Source organism: Trachypithecus francoisi, unplaced genomic scaffold, assembly GCF_009764315.1.
Source record: "Trachypithecus francoisi isolate TF-2019V2 unplaced genomic scaffold, Tfra_2.0 Lachesis_group16, whole genome shotgun sequence".
Taxonomy (NCBI): Eukaryota; Metazoa; Chordata; class Mammalia; order Primates; family Cercopithecidae; genus Trachypithecus; species Trachypithecus francoisi.
In genome coordinates this window covers 31,402,706-31,423,229 of record NW_022681461.1, presented here as the reverse complement: position 1 = coordinate 31,423,229, position 20,524 = coordinate 31,402,706, and positions in this window count along the sequence as shown.

The window sequence follows — 20,524 nt, the reverse complement described above, 5'->3', positions numbered from 1 at the left end:
GAAATTTATCAATTGAAGTTAAGGAGGAAAATGATGGGGTTTTTTGTTTTGTTTTGCAGAAAATCATACAAAAGCAAATGTGGTTGGAGGGTAAAAGGACTCCAGGAGGCTGCACAGAGTGCTACATTCACACGAAGCTTTTCTTTTTGGACTTTGATGAGTCATAATGTGTTCTCTGAACTTGCTTTTCTCTTTCTAGTTTGGTATCAAAAGATAGAAGTCACTTTTTCATGTCTGTATGGCCACGTTCACTTGTTATGTAAGTCTGCTTTGGTTGGCATTCTGTATAGAGTAGATGTTGGGTTTAAAACTTGATATCTGGATACAACACCCTCATAAAGAATAATTCCATGCACAACGTTAGGAAGCTTCTAGTCCCAACAGACAAACTGCTAATGCTGCCTGAAATGTTGCCTAACTTCAAACACAAGCAGGTAAGACCATTTAGGCAGTGAGCATTTCATCTTCAGTAATGGAAACCAAGCTTTGACAAATTGAATCAGCTGACATTTAAAGAAAAAGAATTAGCAAGTAAATTTATTACAGAAATCAACACTCCTCTCTCTCCTTTTCTTCTTTTTTTTCTTTTTGAGTCAGAGTCTCGCTCTGTTGCCCAGGCTGGAGTGCAGTGGCGGGATCTTGGCTCACTGCAACCTCCGCCTCCCAGGTTCAAGGGAATCTCGAACCTCAGCTTCCCGATTAGCTGGGATTACAGGTGCCCACCACCACACCCAGCTAATTTTTCTATTTTTTGTAGAGACAGGGTTTCACCATGTTGGCCAGGCTGATCTGGAACTCCTGACCTCAAGTGATCTACCTGCCTCTGCCTCCCGAAGTGCTAGGATTGCAGGTGTGAGCCACCACACCCCACTCTCTCTTTTTTTCTAATGGGCATGTTCAATAAATCATGTTTTTCACAATCATTCCCCTAAGATACCACCCCCAATTCTCTTTATGATTATATCGTTCTTTAGCTTAAAATCCTTGTCTATTCCCAATCCATTTTACGATAAATTTCATACTTCTTCGCATGTTATCCTAGGCTGTGCATGGATAGGCCTCTACCAGTGTTGTAGACCCTGCTGCCAAAATGCTTGGGCTCAGGGAAAACCTGTCTACCGTTTGGTTCCTAAGTGACCACATTGGACATTCTCCCTTCTGACTGAAGTGCAGGTCCTCAACCCACATCCTCAAGACTCAACTATGACCCAGAATCCTTCTAGTGGTCTTCCCTGTTCTCCCCAGGCAGAGGAAGCTGCTTGTCCTACTGTGCTCCCATAGCAACCAGTGTGCACCTCCATTATAGCACTTATCACTTGGATGCAATTATTCGTTTGGTGTTGTCCTCTAGATGGTTAGTGCCTGAAGGGTGTTTCGATTCATCTTTGAAACCTCAGCAATTAGCCTGATACCTAGCAGATTGTATTTAAAAAAAAAAAAAAAAAAAAAAAAAACTTTGTTGAAGGAAAGGATGAGAGATAGATAATAAAATTACCTGACATAGAAAATTTAGCAGGTCTTCACTATTAGTAATTATCATGTTAATGAACAACATCAATAAGTGTTCGGAATCTTTACATTCTCTGCCAAGGCTTGAAAAGGCTTGGAAAATGTTTTTGGTTTTTGTTTTGTTTTGTTTTGGGGAGGGGGGATCTGGGAAGATAAGGAGAAGCTACAGCTCTTGTAGTCATAGAAAGAGCACTGACAAGTGGTTTTGTTTGTTTGTTTTTAAATTAGGATAGGAGTAACACGAATGCATACATGGCAATTGTTTAATACAGTAATAATAATTATAATTGCAGCTCCTTTTCATTTCTTTTTTAAATTACATGCCTGAAGTTGTGTAGAGACTTGTACATATGTTGTTTAATCCATTTAACCCTATGAGATCTATGACTTCATTTCCATTTTACAGGTGAGGAAACTGAGAATCAGGAAGTAATTTGCCTAAGGCAGGGATCTCCAAAGTGGAGTGACCAAGACAATTCATTGTGATATAGGAAGAGCAGAAGAAATTCTGTTTCTTTTTTTCTTTGATAATTAAAAAAAAGTAATGATGCCAGGACAAAAATAAAGAGCTTTATGTGTATTTGCTATACTCATTGACCCTTGACCCTAGAGTCTTTACATGGTCCCTAAGTAAACTGGTCATCTGTCATGTAGTGCAGCTGAAGAGTGCTGAAAAACAAAAAGCGCCACAGGCAGAGGGGTGATACTGGCACCTTCTGGTTCTTTCATTGTCATTGACATCTTTTTAAGCATTGATATTGCCTCAAGTTTGCAGGTTCCACGTTAAATAAATTCATAAGATTCTATCATCTAGTTTTAACTAATCAACTCTCTTATTTGGAGAGCAAGTGGCTTAAAAAACAATTTCTGTGAAGAAATAGAAGATTGAGATAATACCAGTAATATAAGCACAGGTGAAAATCAGGATCAAATTTGCCAGTTTAACCTCTAAGAACTCTTTTCCAGTCAAGTTGAGGAGTTAAAACAATGACAGCCTAATTAGATTTAACAAGAAATAGGTCAAAAACATTCACAATTTTCCAGGACTATTTGAAATTTGGATTTATATTAACTTTCATGAATGATGAATTCTGATCTAAGCATGTATTTTTCCATGAGATACTATTGATTGTATGATGGCATGATTAGCAAGATAACTGAAAATTTTCTATTATATTCATCTTATTCTTTTATAATTTCTATTTTATATATGTTTTTAATGCATATAATATATTAATATTGAATACATGTGTTATGAATAAATATACATAAATCATGCTCTATCTTTTTTTTTTTTTTTTTTGCTTTTTAACTGTAAGGGGGATGTGATTAAACAGCTTGGAGATGACTAAATGATGAAATCAGAATTTTTAACTAAGCTTGGTAGAACTCAAGACTCAGAGTAATCTGTGTTGCTCATGTAAAAACTGCCCCAAAATTTGTCATCAGTACAGGGTTCTTAATCCATGATGGTGGGTTGATGGGGGTGGAATACAAATGATCTTTGGGGCTTCTAAGAATTCCCTGAAACTGTGTTCAAAATTCTAGGATCATGTTAATGTACACTTTCTGCAGACAGAGTCTCTACATTTCATCAGATTCTCAAGGGGATCTTCCCCGAAAGGGGTAAGAATCACTGACCCAGACGTATCAGCAGCCTCAGTAACCTAGGATAATTTTCTGATAAGAAGTTAATCCTCTCCATAACTTCTATAAAACTAAGTGTGCACATTTTATATATCCAAACATATCCACCCATTAAAATCCTAACTCAGTGTTTTTAGATAAACCAAATGCACTCTAACTGCCCAAAGAAGGACTCCATTTGTCTCTAGAGATGGGCTTTCTGAGGATAAGTTTATTCTAAAGAGCATTTCCTCAACAATACTGCGTTATATATTGTTGACTAGACTAGAAAGATTTTTTTGTGTTGTCATCAATATGTCTTTGAGGTTTTGACACATCTTTGGGCGCAGTTGTACATGAGGAAATCAGAACATGAATTCAGGTTCTCAAATTTTCTGTTGTAAATTGTTCAGCTATTTTCACTTTTGTTTGGCCAGCCATTGCACCTGCTACCCTTTGTTCTGTACTGTGCTTCTCTGATTGATAATGTGCTTCGGTACCCATGTAACACTGTAGCTTACCTCTAAGCCTGTCAGCTAAATCCGTGTATTCATCTCCCATGCTGTTATATGAGATTTTATTACAGTATTTTACTTTTTGACCACCTTCAGCTGTTATTGGGCTTATCTTTTCAATACTATTCATTGCTTTTTGTTGGTGTGTGACCCTTTTCCAGCTTGGCTTATGTTGTGTCACTCACCAGATTCTTACTTCAAGTTCAGTACACAAAAGCACAATTCACTATTGTCTTTTTTCAATCCTGTTTTCTACACTTGAAGTTCTATGTAAATTCAAGAGATGAGTAGAAAATAAGCCAGGAATATATCAAAGTGGATACAACTATTGAAATTACATTAGATGACTCTTTAAAAACCCAAAATAAATATTCTGCTTTGGAGAAAAATAAAGTTAGTTTCTCCACAGGTAGGGACAAAATACATCCCACAATGGTATGACTTTATTTTAGTTTTCAATGGTGTTACCAGCCAGAAAGTGATAAATACATAAAACAAATATAAGAAGTTTCAGGAAAGAGTTGCAAGCATCTGGATTCTGCATGGGGCAAGGTTTAGTGCTGGGCGGGAAGCTTTTATCTCCCCTCCAGATAAACTCAACTGAACAGTCACTGACTTCAGGGAGTGTTGGGCATAAAGGAAAAGCTCACATTTGATCTAGAACTGTGCATATTCAATTGCTCGTCTTACCAGAGACATTGTGATACCTGTTGGAATTTTACTATTAAGAAGACTACTTGGTACCTTTCAATAGTAGACTTTCCTTAAATATGGGGGAAAACAAGGAATTCTCTGATCAAATTAAAAACATTACAATATACAACTGTTTGGTGGTTGTTTAATACTTAGGACATAGGGTTTGAGGGTATATTTGAATCTTAAAGAGGTTGATCTCACCCTTTACCTATATTTTATTAAAATACTTTAAAAATATATCCACTTATCAGTGGTGGATTTTATGGTATGATTTATCAACTGACATTACCTGTAACCACAGTTACCTAATATTCTGCAGTTCTCTTGGCCCATATCAATGTCAATTATGTTCCCAAGAACTTAAGACCAGAATGTTGAGCTATTATTTCTAATGCTAACATAATAAATAACTACTTACTAATTGAGGAAAATAATAGTGAAAGCATAATTTCATGTTCTAAATAAATGACTATTCTTTTAAACAGTCTTCAAATGCTATCATCACTGGTCTTTAAGCTATTACAGACTATGTATCAGTCTTACTTAAAATGGTACCATTGAAACTTATAATAACCACTGGTTTAAAAAATACATATCAATCTCAGAACCTCTGGTTCCATGCATAAAGTAAACATAATACACTAGAACACATGTTTGAATGGATTACCCAAGATCACCCACTAAGATTAGAATGGTGGTGTCCACATTCCCAGTCAGTAGATCATCTACTATACAACAGTTACCCTTAAAAGAAGAGGAAAAATGCTCCAAGATCATGTTCTGCAACTCAATGATAACCATCAGTGACCAACTAAAGAAATACCTCAGCACCATCCATTGCATGCTAACGTGCAAAACTGCTCACAGTAAGAAATGTATTATGTATCATGACCTGTTATACACATACTTACACAGTGAATTGTATCAGTCAGGGTCCGACCAGGAAAACAGAAGGAATTTAATTCAGGGAATTGGTTACATAGATGATGAAAGAGCTAAGAACTTAAATAAAGAATTGAGTAGCAACAGTAAGAAGTCAGTTATCCCCTCTAGGCTTTGAGAAACCAAGAGATAATTAATGAAGCCCAGAGACCAGAGTATCCTAGTGAAACCTGAAACCATGATGATTCTCGGAGTTAGAGCGATGGAGAGACAACTGTTGGTAGAGATGCAGCTAGAGGCAGAAAGAGAAGAGGAGAACACGAGGTCAGGAGATCGAGACCCTCCTGGCTAACACGGTGAAACCTCGTCTCTACTAAAAATACAAAAAACTAGCCGGGCGCGGTGGCGGGCGCCTGTAGTCCCAGCTACTCGGAGGCTGAGGCGGGAGAATGGCAGGAACCCGGGAGGCGGAGCTTGCAGTGAGCCGAGATCGCGCCACTGCACTCCAGCCTGGGCGACACAGCGAGACTCCGTCTCAAAAAAAAAAAAAAAAAAAAAAAAAAGAGAAGAGGAGAACACTCTGCCTTCTGCCTTCTTCCTGTGTTCCAGCTGTCGCGTCTCTTGCTTGTAAGCATCTCTTAGAAGTCAACCCTGACTGCAGCTGATACAGGAAGATGGGAAGTGTAGCCCACCAGAGTCACCCTCCCTCTGCCTTATAGAGCAGAGCCGAAGGAAAAATGAGGTATGAATCTGAGAGCCAACACACAGTAACTAAAATGAGGTTTTCTAAAACAATACTTATCCTGACTAAATACAATTCCCTCTGAAGTTAATATTGTCTATTCTATTTCTTCTTCTTTTTAAAGAAATGTTGGACACAACTCACCATGGCTTTTAACTCATAATGAGTTAAAAAACATTCTTTGAACCAACAGGGGATACACAGGTTAGAAACTTCTTGCCCTCACCTAAATATTCTGCTTTTAGAGCAGGTTATTAAAACATAGGTCTTATGATCAGGAGTTTATGGGTTATATTCCATGATTCTTAGTCAAATAAAAATTTCTAATGGATTTCTGTATTTGAACTATATTTTTTGATAGATGGGTAACAAATAGTTAATGATGGATGACAATAAAACATACAAGTCAGTCTCGGTTTTTCTTTTTCCACAATCGACAAATAGCCAGATATTATGAATATCTATCAATTATTTCTATTTTGAATCCATGGACATCAGAATAATTCAATAGTAGTTACGACTTTCTAATAGAATCATTCTTTGTAAGTCATTTTTACAAGGATACTGGTAATATACAAACCACAATTAGCACGTGTGAACATGCCCCAATGACTATGCAAATATATTAAATGTAACAATTTAACAAAAATTGAAAGCAAATTAATATCTAAAATTGCATATGCAATAATTTCAGACTTTTGGAAATGTAGTAAAGTGGACACACTTACCTAATTCAAATTAATGACAGTGAAAATTTTTGTTAATAATTATGTTTTCATTTTTCATGTCATATATGCTAACAGCAAAATTTATAAAATTCCCCACCTTGGTGAGAGTTTCAACTGTGAAATTTGCTCTTAACACTTATAGGGCCTAATGTTTTAGTAGTGTCATGATGGATTTGTTAGTTTCTGGTCATAGTCAAAGGTACAGTATCTGGTCTTTGCTGATTTGCAATACAGTATTCAGGGCATTTTTGAAAACCAGGAAAAAATATCTAGAAACTGTCTCCATCTGAGACTTAAAGTATTGCATAAACATTGAAAGGTAAGACCACTTAGGCAACTTATAACCTAAACAGCTTCTTTTGTAGGGTTGAATTGTCAATTCATGACATTAATTACACTCTTTTTAAGACTTTTTCAGAGCAGTTTTAGGTTTACAGTGGAATTGAAAGGAAAGGAAGGTACAGTGATTTCCTATATACCTTCTGTTCCCTAACACATGCTTAGCTTCCCCCATTATTAACATCCCACACCAAAGTGGTACATTTTTTACAACTGATGAACCTCCATTTACACATCATTATCATCCAAAGTTCATAGTTTAATTAATATTCACAGTTAGTGCTATGCGTTCTATGGGTTTGGACAAATGTATAATTACATTTATCTACCAGTATAGTATCATACAGAGTATTTTCACTGCCCTAAAAATCCTCTGTGCTCTGTATATTCATCCCCTTTGCCTCACCATTGGTAACCAGTGATCTTTTATTTTCTTCATAATTTTGCCTTTTCCAGAATGTCATATAGTTGGAATAATACAGTAGGTATTTCAGAAAAAAATAAAGCAGCTTTTTCAGATTGGCTTCTCTTACTAAGTAATATGCATTTAAGTTCCCTCCATGTTTTTTCATGGCTTCCTAACTCATTTATTTTTAGTGCGAATAATATTCCATTGTCTGGATATACCATAGTTTATGTATATCCAGACAATGGTTTATGTATGTCCAAGATGTCCTTCACTTACTGAAGGACATCTTGGTTGCTTCCAAGTTTTGACAGTTACAAATAAGGTTCCAATAAACTTCTGGTGTGCACATTTTTGTGTGAACAGTAGTTTTCAACTCCTTTGAGTAAATACCAGGAAGTGTGATTGCTGGATTGTATGGTAAGAATATATTTCGTTTTGCTAGAAATCACCAACTATGTTTCAAAGTGGCTGTAACATTTTGCATTTCCACCAGCAGTGAATGGGTGTTCCCATTGCTCCACAGCTTCACCAGCATTTGTTACTGTCAGTGTTCTGGATTCTGGTCATTCTAATAGGTATGTAGCAATATCTCACTGCTGTTTTAATTTGCATTTCCCTGTGAAATATGATGTGGCATATGTTTTCATATGTTTATTTGCCATCTGTATATCTTCTTTAGTGAGGTGTCTGTTAAGTTCTTTCGGCCATTTTAAAATTGGGTTGTTTGTGTCTTCTTGTTCAGTTTTAAGAGTTCTCTGTATATTTTGGATAACACTCCTTTGTCAGGACTTTTGCAATTTTTTCTCCTAGTCTGTGGCTTGTCTTCTCATTCTCTTGATATTGTCTTTTTGCAGACCAGAAGTTTTCCATTTTAATAAATTCAGCTTATCAATTATTTCTTTTATGGATTGTACCTCTATATCTAAAGAGCCAAACCCAACATCATCTAGATTTTATCCTATGTTATCTTTCAAGAGTTTTATAGTTTTGTGTTTTACATTTAGGTGTATGGTATATTTTGAGTTAATTTTTGTGAAGCTCTGTGCCTAGATTCCTTTATTTTTATTTATTTTTTTTTATGATCAGTTGTCTATACTTATATGGGTCCACTTCTGGGCTCTTTATTGTGTTCCTTTGATCTATTTGTTTACTCTTTCACTAATATCACACTGTCTTGATTACCATAACTTTATGGTAAATCTTGAGGTCAGGTAGTGTCAGTCTTCCAACTGTGTTCTTCTCCTCCAATACTGTGTCGGTTTTTCTAAGTCTTTTGCTTCTTCACATAAACCTTAGAATCAGTTTGTCATTACCTACAAAACAACTTGCTGAGCTTTTTATTAGCATTACATTAAATATATAGACCAAGTTGAGAAGAACTGACATCTTGATAATATTGAGTCATCCTATTTATGGACCTAGAATATATCTCCATTTATTTAATTCCTTTTTGATTTCTTTCATCAGAATTTTATAATTTTCTTCATATATATTTTGTACCTATTTTGTTAGATTTATACTTAAGTATTTCATTTTGGGGTGTGTTAATGGAAATGGTATTGTCTTTTTAATTTAAAATTTTACTTACTCATTGCTGGTATATAGTAAAGTAATTAACTTTTGTATATTAACCTGTATCCTGCAACTTTGCTGTAATTGCTTGTTAGTTCCAGGAGGATTTTTGTGATTCTTTCAGATTTTCTATATAGATGATTATGTCATCTGTGAACAAAAACCATTTTATTACTTCCTGCTCAATTTGTATACCTTTTACTTCTTTTTCTTGTCTTATTGCATTAGCTAGGACTTAATTAAACTTTTAATCAGTGTTCTGAGTCATCACAACTGTTCCTCTTTCCTGAATAACATCCACCATGCCCTTTCTCCAGGAAAAAAGAAAATTCACTTTAGTGATGGATGCACTGCTAGGCTTAAAAAGAGTTGCCATATGTGGCATCTGATATAATGTTGCCAATAATGAGGAAGGAAAGCTACTTGGAAAAACCAAAGAACACTGAGTGATGTAAGCATCAACATTTGCACATTTAAGTCTGGTACAGTGGCTCACGCTTATAATCTTAACACTTTGGGAGGCTGAGACAAGAAGATTGCTTGAGTTCATGAGTTCTAGGCTTCAGTCTAGATTGTGACTTCACCACTGCACTCCAGCTTAGGCAACAGAGCAAGGCCCTGTCTCTTAAATAAATAGTTTTGAAAAAGCTCATTAAAAAAAAAAATTTGCACCTTAGACAACGTATATATTGAGAAAATGTGGAAAGTATGTACGAGGAAATACTGCTGAAGTCCTTTCCATATCAATTTTGAAAATAATCCATAACATGCTTATTGATGGCAGGGCTCAGCAACACTAGGAGATGGGTTGACCATCAACAAGAGAGAATGTGAACTCCTTTTCATCAAATGAAGTTCCATCTTGGGCAAGTCAAGTGACCTTGGACATGTCAAATCACCTGTGAGCCCTTTTATCTTCATTCATAACATGAGAGAATGTGCTCCAAAACATTTCTAAGGTTCCGGCTATCTTAAACTCTGTCTCAGTTTCCTCATCTGAAGATGGGGGCTATTATAATGGCACCTAACACAATGCATTATTATGAGGATTATAAAAGACAATAGATTTAATGCACATATTACGCTTCCAACACAGGGAAACACTCAGTAAATCAAGCTACTATTTTTTTGTTGTTGTTGTTCCATCTGTCTAAGAAGTTACAAAGAATGATTATTATCTGTTGTAATTTTTTTTAACTCTTAGAAGTCAATTACTTTTTAATCTACTAAGTTGCATTGGTCTTTTTGTCCTAACTTAATACTTCTCCCTTTTCTCAGGTAAATTATGATCAGTCCCTTCCATGGACTTCACTTCCACTTGCCCTTCTGCACCTTCTTGGCCAAATCCCCACATTTTAGGCCTTCTTGCTCAGTCCATCTTCCTTTGAATGCCTTTTCAGAACTCTTGGTCACTCCCATGCTCAGAAAACAAGATGTCAAATCTTCACTACTCCCCCCAAATTTTAGTTCAATATCTCCAACTGCCCGAAGCCATGCATGTTTGAATGGTTTTCCTTCATTTTACCATGTCTAAAGCATAATTCCTCATTTTACCTAAAATTTAGTGTCTTGTTCAAGCAACTCTTTTGTTGTCAATAACTTATTATTTGCATGTATTTTTTGTACTGACAAATTATATTACCAAATATTTGATTAAAGAAAAAATCATCCTAAATTCCACAGGCTCAATCTAATCACTGTGCTAATTTAGTTGTAGTTCTTTCCAATCTTTTTCATCATGTATTTTTTGTACCATAATCACAGTTTACAATTCCCATTGTATCTTGCTTATAATTCTAAGTATTCCCTAAGGATTTTCATTGTTAAAGCCTTCATAATAGATTATTGTATAACTATTCTCTCTGTCTCTAGTAATTCTGTCCTCCAGTTCAATCTACATGTCTGACTAACTTTAATCTTATTCACAGCACTGTTTTATGCATCTTTCATGTACTCAAGAACCTTGGGGGATTTTTTTTTTTTTTTTTGAGACGGAGTCTCGCTCTGTCGCCCAGGCTGGAGTGCAGTGGCCGGATCTCAGCTCACTGCAAGCTCCGCCTCCCGGGTTTACGCCATTCTCTCGCCTCAGCCTCCCGAGTAGCTGGGACTACAAGCCCCCGCCATCTCGCCCGGCTAATTTTTTGTATTTTTTTAGTAGAGACGGGGTTTCACCGTGTTAGCCAGGATGGTCTCCATCTCCTGACCTTGTGATCCGCCCGTCTCGGCCTCCCAAAGTGCTGGGATTACAGGCTTGAGCCACCGCGCCCGGCCGACCTTAGGGGATTTTTGTTTTTTTCAGGGGCATCTCACTCTGTCACCCAGGCTGGAGTGCAGTGGCACAGTCTTGGCTCACTGCAGCCCTTGGCTCCCGAGTTCAAGCAATCCTCCCACCTCAGCCTCCTGAGTAGCTGGGATTACAGGCATGTGCCACCATACCCAGCTAATTTTTGTATTTTTAGTAGAGATGGGGTTTCACCATGTTGGCCAGGCTGGTCTCAAACTGATGACCCCAAATGATCCACCCACCTCAGCCTCCCAAAGTGCTGGCATTATAGGAATGAGCCACCACGCCCAGCCAAGAACCTTGGGTGATTCTTTACTGCTCAGAAAATGAAGACTCGGCTCCTTAGTCAAGCACCAAAGGACCTCCTCAAACAGGAATCCATTCTTTTTAGCCTCTTCTTCTATGTAGGCCAAACTCTACTACCGACTTATTCCAAACACCAAAATGTTAATTGCCTTAGTGCTTTCCTTCAAACCATTCCTCCCACCTATAACGCCCACTTCCCCTTTTATGCTTCTTTTAGTACAGGTGCTGTTCTATTCCTCCTCCTCACACTCCCCGAGTCTTCCCCAGCTGCCCCACCCATTGTGGTTACTCTCTTCTCTCTTTTGAACAATTTCCACTTGTTTTAATACCTGAGATACTCATTTGACAAGCTCCAAGACCATATCTTCTACCTTAATATATCCTCAGAGTTCAGGACAAAGGGATTGCTCAATAAATATTTATTAATGATGATGATGGTGCCCATTGTCAGCACAGCTGTTCTGCTTTCTATGATAATGAGAAAGCATTAGGGAGAAAAAACACTCCAGTCCTCCTTAAATGCTGCCAAAAGTCCCGTAAGATTCACATACATCCTACTCAATACCTTAGACATAATCCGTGTAGGAAGGGAGGAAGGGAGGGAGGAAGAAATGAAGGAAGGAAGGAAGGAAGGGAGGGAGGGAGGGAGGGAGGAAAAAGGAAAGAAAAGAGGGAAGGAAGGAAAGAAAAGAAGGAGGGTAGGAGAGAGGGAGGGAGGGAAAGAAAGAGAAGGGAAGGGAAGGAGAAAGAAGAAAGGAAAAGGGAAGAAAGAAAGGAATGAAAAGAAGGCTTATTTTGCATTTTCACATAATATATTTTATTTATGATATAGCAAAGATAAATGTGAAGCATTCTAATATGAAATGTCTTCAGACTCAGACAGCTTTAACAGTGAGTAGCAGACGAATCCAAATTGGGACCCAGGCTTTGTAAATCCAGCCAATGCATTTTAGTCAAATCATAAGCAGTATAACATGATGACTGAAAGCTTGGGCTCCCAGGTGGTGTTGCCTGGGATAAAATTTCAACTCCACCAACTACTAGTTGCATGATTATGGGCAAATCACTCCATTTTTCTGTGCCCCAGTTTACCCATCTGTGAACGAAGACAGTCGCAGTTTTGTTCTGGAAAATGTTTAACAAACGGCTCTCACGCTGAAGTCTCTGATTTGTAGCATATTTTTAATTTCCATGATGTAAGTATTGCCACAATGGCTGATTTCAAGCTCACCAAATTCCTGAAAGTGTAACAATCGGCTCTTACTGATATCTTCCTTACAGGGTTGCTGTGAATATTACACGAGTTTGTACATACAAAGCACTTAGGACTGGCCTTGGCACATCATACACTCAGTCTGATAAATATTCACTATTTTTGTTATACCATTTTAACTTGCTTTCTTCTATGGAAATGGAGGATAGAAATAGTATTATTGAAAAAAGCAGTTGCCTTGCTTTTAGTTCATTTCAGCCCTTCCTCATCACATGCTTTATGTTCACTACTGCCAAGCAGCCCCATTGACTTATTTGAATTTTCTTTCCTTTTCCTTAATTCATTTTTTTTTTTTTTTTTGAGCATTCTAAGAATCAGAGGACTGGCTTAAAGCCACATACCAGGGGGGGAAAAAAAAAGGAGTTATAGAAAGTAAGGATAATCCCAACCGAGTAATTTTCCCTGAATAATCATTTTAGGAAAGACTTAAGTACCACCTCAAATAACTAGATATAAATTTTTTTTTTGGATACAATTACTTTTTTCCCCATTTTGAGGGAGACTATGAATTGTACTCCACTTAGCCTCTTTTCAAAATAATTTTATTCCCTGGTGTTCTTCTGACACAAAATAAATAAGAATTTTCATGAAAAAGAATCTCAAAATATATTAATCTGAACAATGTGACTTTCTGCTTTTTGATTTCTGTGGGCATATCCATGACTTCTACTTATAAAATATCTGCTTATGAATATTATAATTTGCTGGGTGTTTTCTCAGAACTAACACTTAGGCAATAAACATTGGATACCTATGAAAAACATGGTGTTTTTCAACCAAATGTTTGCCAGTCAATAACTCTGTTCATCAGCTAAAAACCCCAGACCCTAGCACATTTCTGTAGAGTATCTTGCTCTTTCTTGCTCAGGTGTTTTGTCACTCCTTTGTTTTACAACTTTTGAATTCACTATTTCCTTCTCCCACTTATAAAATGGTTTGCAACTTTGTTTTTTGTGAACTTCCCGCTGTTCTCAGCCACTTTCTTCATTGTTCCTTTCCTCATGTTGCTACTTGTTACTTCTGTTCAACAGCTAGGGAGTCTTTTAATTACCAAGTGCCTCCTTTTATCATTGGAGGAATGGAAGAGACATTGAAAAGTTGAGTCTACAATCCCATGCAAGCCACCTGCTTGACTCCTCCCTCTCGAGAGAAAACAGAAGTCTCTTCCAATCTTCTCCCTCCCATGTCTCCCCCTCCCCTACAGCAACACTGGCAATCACCTTTTCATTTTCCGTCTCTGTGATTTTGACCACTCTAGGTATGTCACGTAAGTGGAATCATAGAGTATTTATCTTTCTGTGAGTGGATTATTTCCCTGAGCATAATCCCCTCAAGTTTCTTGTATATTGTAGCATATGACAGGATTTTCTTCCTTTTTAAGGCTGAATAACATTCCATTTTATGTATATACAACCTTGTGCTTACCTCTTCATCTGTTAATAAATACTGGGTTGCTTTCATTTTTTGGCAATTGCACATAATACTGCTGCTATGAACACAGGTATACAGATATCTGCTCTGCTTCCTGCTATCAATTCTTTTGGGTATAAACCTGGAAGTGAAATCTCTGGATGGTATCATAATTCTATTTTTAATGTTTTGAGGAACTGCCATACTGTTTTTCATAATGGTCATACCACTATATATTCCTACCTCTAGTACACAAGGGTTCCCAATTTCTCACATCCTTTCAGCACTTGTTATTTTCTGGTTTCTGGTTTTTATTTTTTTAATTGATAGTAGCCATTCTATTGGGTATGAAATGGTATCATCTACCATTTTTATATTACTGATCTTCATTAAAAACCAGAATGTTTTTAAGCAGAAAGCTGAATGTCAAATTTCTATCATTTACCATGTTGATCCTATGCTCATAATTTTCCAAATCCCTTGAATTCTGGTTGTTACTGCCATTTTCATTTTTGTGCTAAGGCACATGACTTAGTTTCCAAGACCAAATCAGAGACTATAAAATCTATTTGAATTCTGTGATGTGCTTGTTAATAACATCTCTCCACTTTTTCCACGGTAAATGCCATCCTGCAGGACCTTCTAGGCTTGGTAACACTTCTCCAGCTGGAGGGCAGTAGGCCACTTCTCCCTGCACAATTAAACTGCTTATGGTTGACCTTTCTATTTCCTTTTTGTCAGCTTTATTGAGGTATAATATGTACTTAAGTGTAAAATTTGATGAGTTCTGACAAATCTATGGAGTATTGAAACCACCACCATGGTTATGGTATAGAATGTTTTAAGGGGTTATTATTTGACTTCTCTGTCTTAATTAATTTCAACAAAACAGAAACCTGGTATATATACACTATTATTAACAGTAGTATAAACTACTGTTCACAGGTAATAAACAATATCACTCCCATATCTGTATCCTTGTCCTGTTATTGCTAAAGGATTCTTTAGAATACAAAAGGGAGATGGAAAAGGTGTGGAGAGGAGCCCATAGGAGCAGACAGGAGAGCAGGGAAGAGAGGAGGAAATAGTATGTTTATTCTAAGTTAACATATTTACATAAGAATAACACTAGGCTATTATTATGATTTTGTTTTTTCCTCCTCCTATAGTAAATGGTTATATCCCTGTGGTCTGAATAATTTATCTTTCACAAGACAGGTTTTTTTTGGTCTTTTTTTTTTTTGCCTAATATCATGTCTATAGATTAGTTACTTGCTTGCTTTCTTCCTTCCTTTCTTTTTGTTTCTTTTCAGAGATGCTACTCTCTGAAATGTGGTTATTTACTTATTCTTGATTAACAATTTACTTTAAAATGTCATTTCTCAGTGGAGGAGCATTTATATTGGTCACATCAAATTCACTTATTTTCTATGAGTAGTTTTTTTTATTCAACAAATACATTATTGAGCATTTCCTCTTCACAGAATATTCCATTATTCTTTCAGTAATTTTATTTTACATCCAACAAACTCTTTACTTAGCATTTACTATGTATCAGGCAAGCCTTTTTCTTATCTTGCTTAGAGCTAAATTAGAAACTAAGTTTTTTCCTTTTCCTGCACTATCTAGGATGACTTTTTCTATATTCAGGCCACAACTTTATGTAGCATTTGTTAACATTTTCCCTCTACACAAATAGCATTGTGTTCTTTAGTTCAAGCAAGGCTTGGAATTTGTCAGATTTTTTTCCAGTTTTCTTCAGAGCTTATTATTTGCCTTTATGTATTTTGGAATGTTTCTTTAACTGTTTTAATTAGAGGTCTCTTAAGTTACCTTGGAATCTATATTTAAAGACTTCTATCCCAAATCTCTGTCTACATATAACTCGGTCACATCCTGGCACTTCTGAAGTTTCAATCTTGGGACCTAATTCTAACACTAAAATGATGCCTTATCCATTCTGATGCTTGAGTCTCCAACATCCAGTTTCCCCTGAAATCCCAATAGTTCTTTGTGTGTAATAGGTAACCAGTAATGACTTATCTTATAGAATTTTAAAAGTCAAAAGAACTTTATGGATCAAAAACATTGGGGTAAATTTTCATGATCTTGAATTTGGCAATGGTTTCTTAGATATGACACAAAAAACACAAGCAAGAAAAGAAAAAAGGAATAAGTGGGACTTCATCAAAGTTAAACATTTTTATGCTTCAAAGGACATCATCAAGAAAGTGAAAAGACAGTCCATGGAATAGGAGATAATATTTGCAAATCATTTATCTGGTAAGAGCCCAGTATCCAGAATATAAACGAACTCTTACTACTCAACAGCAAAAAGATAAAAACAATCCACTTAAAAAATATGTAAAGAAATTGAATAGATATTTTTCCAAAGAAGATATATAAGATAATAGTGGTGATGATGGTATCAAGGCTTTTCAAATGAAGCAACTGAGCAAGAGCCTTAGTGGATTGATTGATTGATCCATTGTTTAAATTTTTTTTGAGTGCCCCTTTTGTGACTGGCACTGTGCTAGGCTAGGAATTCAATGATGGACAAAAACAGATGCTGTTCATCTTTCGTGAAACTTGACTTTGGGATAGAGATAGACACTAACCAAGTCATCACCCAACTGCAGACTGAGGTGAATTCTATGAAGTAAAGAAACACTTTTCTATGAAAACGCAGAATAAAGAAACTTAATCTAGACTAAGGTTCAGAGAAGGCTTGCTTCTCGGAGCAATTTTTGAGCTGAGATCTGTGGAATGGGTAGGAGAGGTGGGCAAGCAATCTAAGAAGAGAGACTAGCATGTGCAAAGCCTATGGCAGAGGAAACATGACATTCAACGGCATTCAAGCACATGCAATAAGGTAGTTGTGGTTGGAGCAAGCTGCATAAAGAGGAGATGAGGCTGGAGAGACAAGGAGGGCCTGGTAGGGCCCCCTACATAGGCCCTGATAAGAATATTGTTCTTTATCCTATGGATGATAAGAGTAGGGATGGATAATGGTTATCTTTATCCTAGAAGTCAAGAATGGACTGGAGGGGGCAAGAGTGGTTGTGGAGTGAAGTACAAGTTAGGAAGCTTTTGCAGAAATAGATGATGGTGTTTGAGAGGTGGTGATAGAGATGGGGAGAAATTGAGCTAGACCTCTAGAACAGGAGTAGAGTTAAAAAAGGAAAGGGGAAGACTGGCCCAGGCAAACCAACACCATGCACAGAGACATGGAGGCATTAAAGCATGAAGCAGAAGTTGAGTTTGGTGAACCCTTAGGTCACTACAGCAGGATCCATGGAAAGGCCATGGGAAGGTGTTGGAGCAATCTACAGGCATCAGATCACCGTGGAGCTCATTGGCAAGTTTGGACCTTATCTTGGTGGACGTGGGAAATTGTAAAGCCATTTAAGAAGGGAAATGTGACTACCAGATTCACATTTTACAAAGATTATTCCAGGGATGGCAGAGAATAGATTTAAGAAGAGTAAATAGAAAGTAATCTTGAATATTAAACCAGGAAGCCGGATAGGGGTCGGTTGCAACTGCTCAACCTGAGAACTAATGAGGATCTGGACAACACAGTGTCATGAGGATGGGAGAATGAGATGCATGTAATACTACTTTCGAGACAGACCAATTGATAATCACAATAGTTGTGATTTATTAAGCCCATGGCACATGTATAACCCCAGTATCTTCTTACCTACTGTCTCACGGGTACTTGCCTGCTTAGTGACTATGGCACTAAACAAATGAAAAGCCTTCGGAACAGAGCCTCTGACAACATTCTGCTTCCAGAAGTTCCCCTCATTTTGTTGTGACACTGTCACCCATCTAAACTACCAGTTCTTTAAGGAGAGGGATAATGTTTTATTTCTTATTTCATGTCCTACTTCTGTTGCCATGTTTACCTCAAAGAAGAGGTTCAATAAATACTTGAATAAAGTAGATGACTTTAAAAGGCTTATTTCTCAGTGTACCCACCACACTACTAACATCAAGGGGTAAAAATAAACACGTTACAGAATTATGGAACTCTGAAGACCTCACTGCCTAACTTGCTAATGTCTTAGCTATTTTTTAAGACAAAATATTGCCCTCATTCTGCTCATGCGCATAAAAATCTGTCATTCTCTCTCTCTTTTTTTTTTTTTTCTGAGATGGAGTCTTGCTCTGTTGCACAGGTTGGAGTGCAGTGGCACGATCTCGGCTCACTGCAAGCTCCGCCTCCCGGGTTCTCGCCATTCTCCTGCCTCAGCCTGCCAAGTAGCTGGGACTATAGTCGCCCACCACCATGCCCAGCTAATTTTTTTTTTTTTTGTATTTTTAGTAGAGACAGGGTTTCACCGTCTTAGCGAGGATGGTGTCAATCCCCCGACCTCGTGATCCACCTGCCTCAGGCTCCCAAAGTGCTGGGATTACAGGCATGAGTCACCGCACCCAGCCAAAAATCTGTCATTCTTATCACCAAGGTGTGCCGGTTTTGACTGATGTTCCACTGTCAGATCTGTTGTAATGTGCACAGTGGGGTAAACCAATATGTGATTTAAATGAATTTAAAAAGCTATCTCAAGCTCAAAACACCTATGAAGAGACTGTCACATCAATATTCAAGAAAAATGGGTCCAAAAGTTTATTTGAACTTGTCTTTCAAGTGTGTCAACTCCAGCTCAAGGGTTCTACAATAAAATAAAGGATGGCCTTTTTTCTCGCAATGTACCTGGCTTGTCTGATATAAATTATATTTATCAGACCTCCTATCTTCAATGATGTAAGCAGATCCCATTGGAAAATCTGGTTCTGAGACTGCTTGCTCAGAAAATTTTGGTCTCAGAAAACTTTTAGCTAAGACATAATTCCTGAAAGGCAAGGCTTTGAAGATATTGGGGATAGGGTTAAAGCAATTAGAATAGTAATTCAGAGATTAGAACTTACATTACCAGTGTCTAAAGCTTAATAAAGGCTTTAACAAAGAACAGTTAGATAAGTCTCAGAAAGGAATCAGAGCAAAAGAAAAAAGTTTATTTGATATGTGAACACCAAATAGTCTCTAAATATACATTAGTATGCGTATAAAATTTATGCATGCATATCAGCCAGTTTGGTCTGCTAATTATGATACAAAAATATGGAAGAAAGGTCATAAAATTTCTTTTAGAATTAATTTGTACAGTCCAAGAGATACATGCTAACAGTATCACATGGCAAAACCTCCTAGAGCTGTAGGATTATTATTTCCCTTCATGATCTACTAGTTGGCCTTCCTGCTGCTGATTTAGGAGATAGAAATGGGAGAATATAGTAGGGATAAGTGTCCAGAGAGGAGTAGGAAGAGAAAAGACTCGGGTAATGTATTGGACGACATGTAATATTGTGTCCTGGGCCGTGTTAGTAAGGAATCTTGTCTTCTGTCTTCCAATTAGTAGGAGTGAGAACTCAGCCACCAACAGGCGCTCTGCGGGTGGTAGAGACAGTGGGGTCAGGGTATCGGTTCTGCTGGTTGAGCTTCCAGGCAGCATGCCTCCACCTGAGGCCACAGTTTCTCTGGAGGTAGGGGAAGGGGTGTCATCTTGTATCGTCACTTGCCCTGGGTTCCGAAACCTGCTCCTCCCTCACTCTCTCATGCCTACAGCTGCGAATGGTTCTCTACTATTGCTATTCTTGAAATGCTTGCAGTGGTGAAGGACTACTCTGTTGATTTCCTTGAACTCTGCCCATACCTTTGTAAATGTCCCTTCATTAACATGCCTCAAACCCTTTTGAATGTACCGGCTGCTTTTTGCTTGGAACTCTGACTGACGCAATTGTCTTCTAACATAAATGGAGCATTAGGCTCTAACAAGGTGATCCTGGAAAATCCCAAGGAGATAAGGTGACAATTTTTACTGACCTCTTTCTTTGGCCTTAGTAATAAAATAAAAAGGAATGCTTAACATATCATCTGTGGTTAATTATTGATGGAATAATGTTATCCTCATTAGCGCCCGCTCTTCTCTGGTAAGCCCCGCTCCTCAATTGACTATAAACAAAATTATGAAACAACTTTATGAATTAAGTATTGGACATGTTAAATTTGAGATGCCTGATGGACAGTCTAGTGGTAATACTTTCTACGTGTTAAAGACGAAATTGTTTGCCCCTGAGGCAGTGAGTTCCACATTGCAGGCAATGTTCAAGCAGCAGCTGGAAAAGCAATGAATCACTCTTTGGGCTTGCTGATTTTAAGGTCTTTT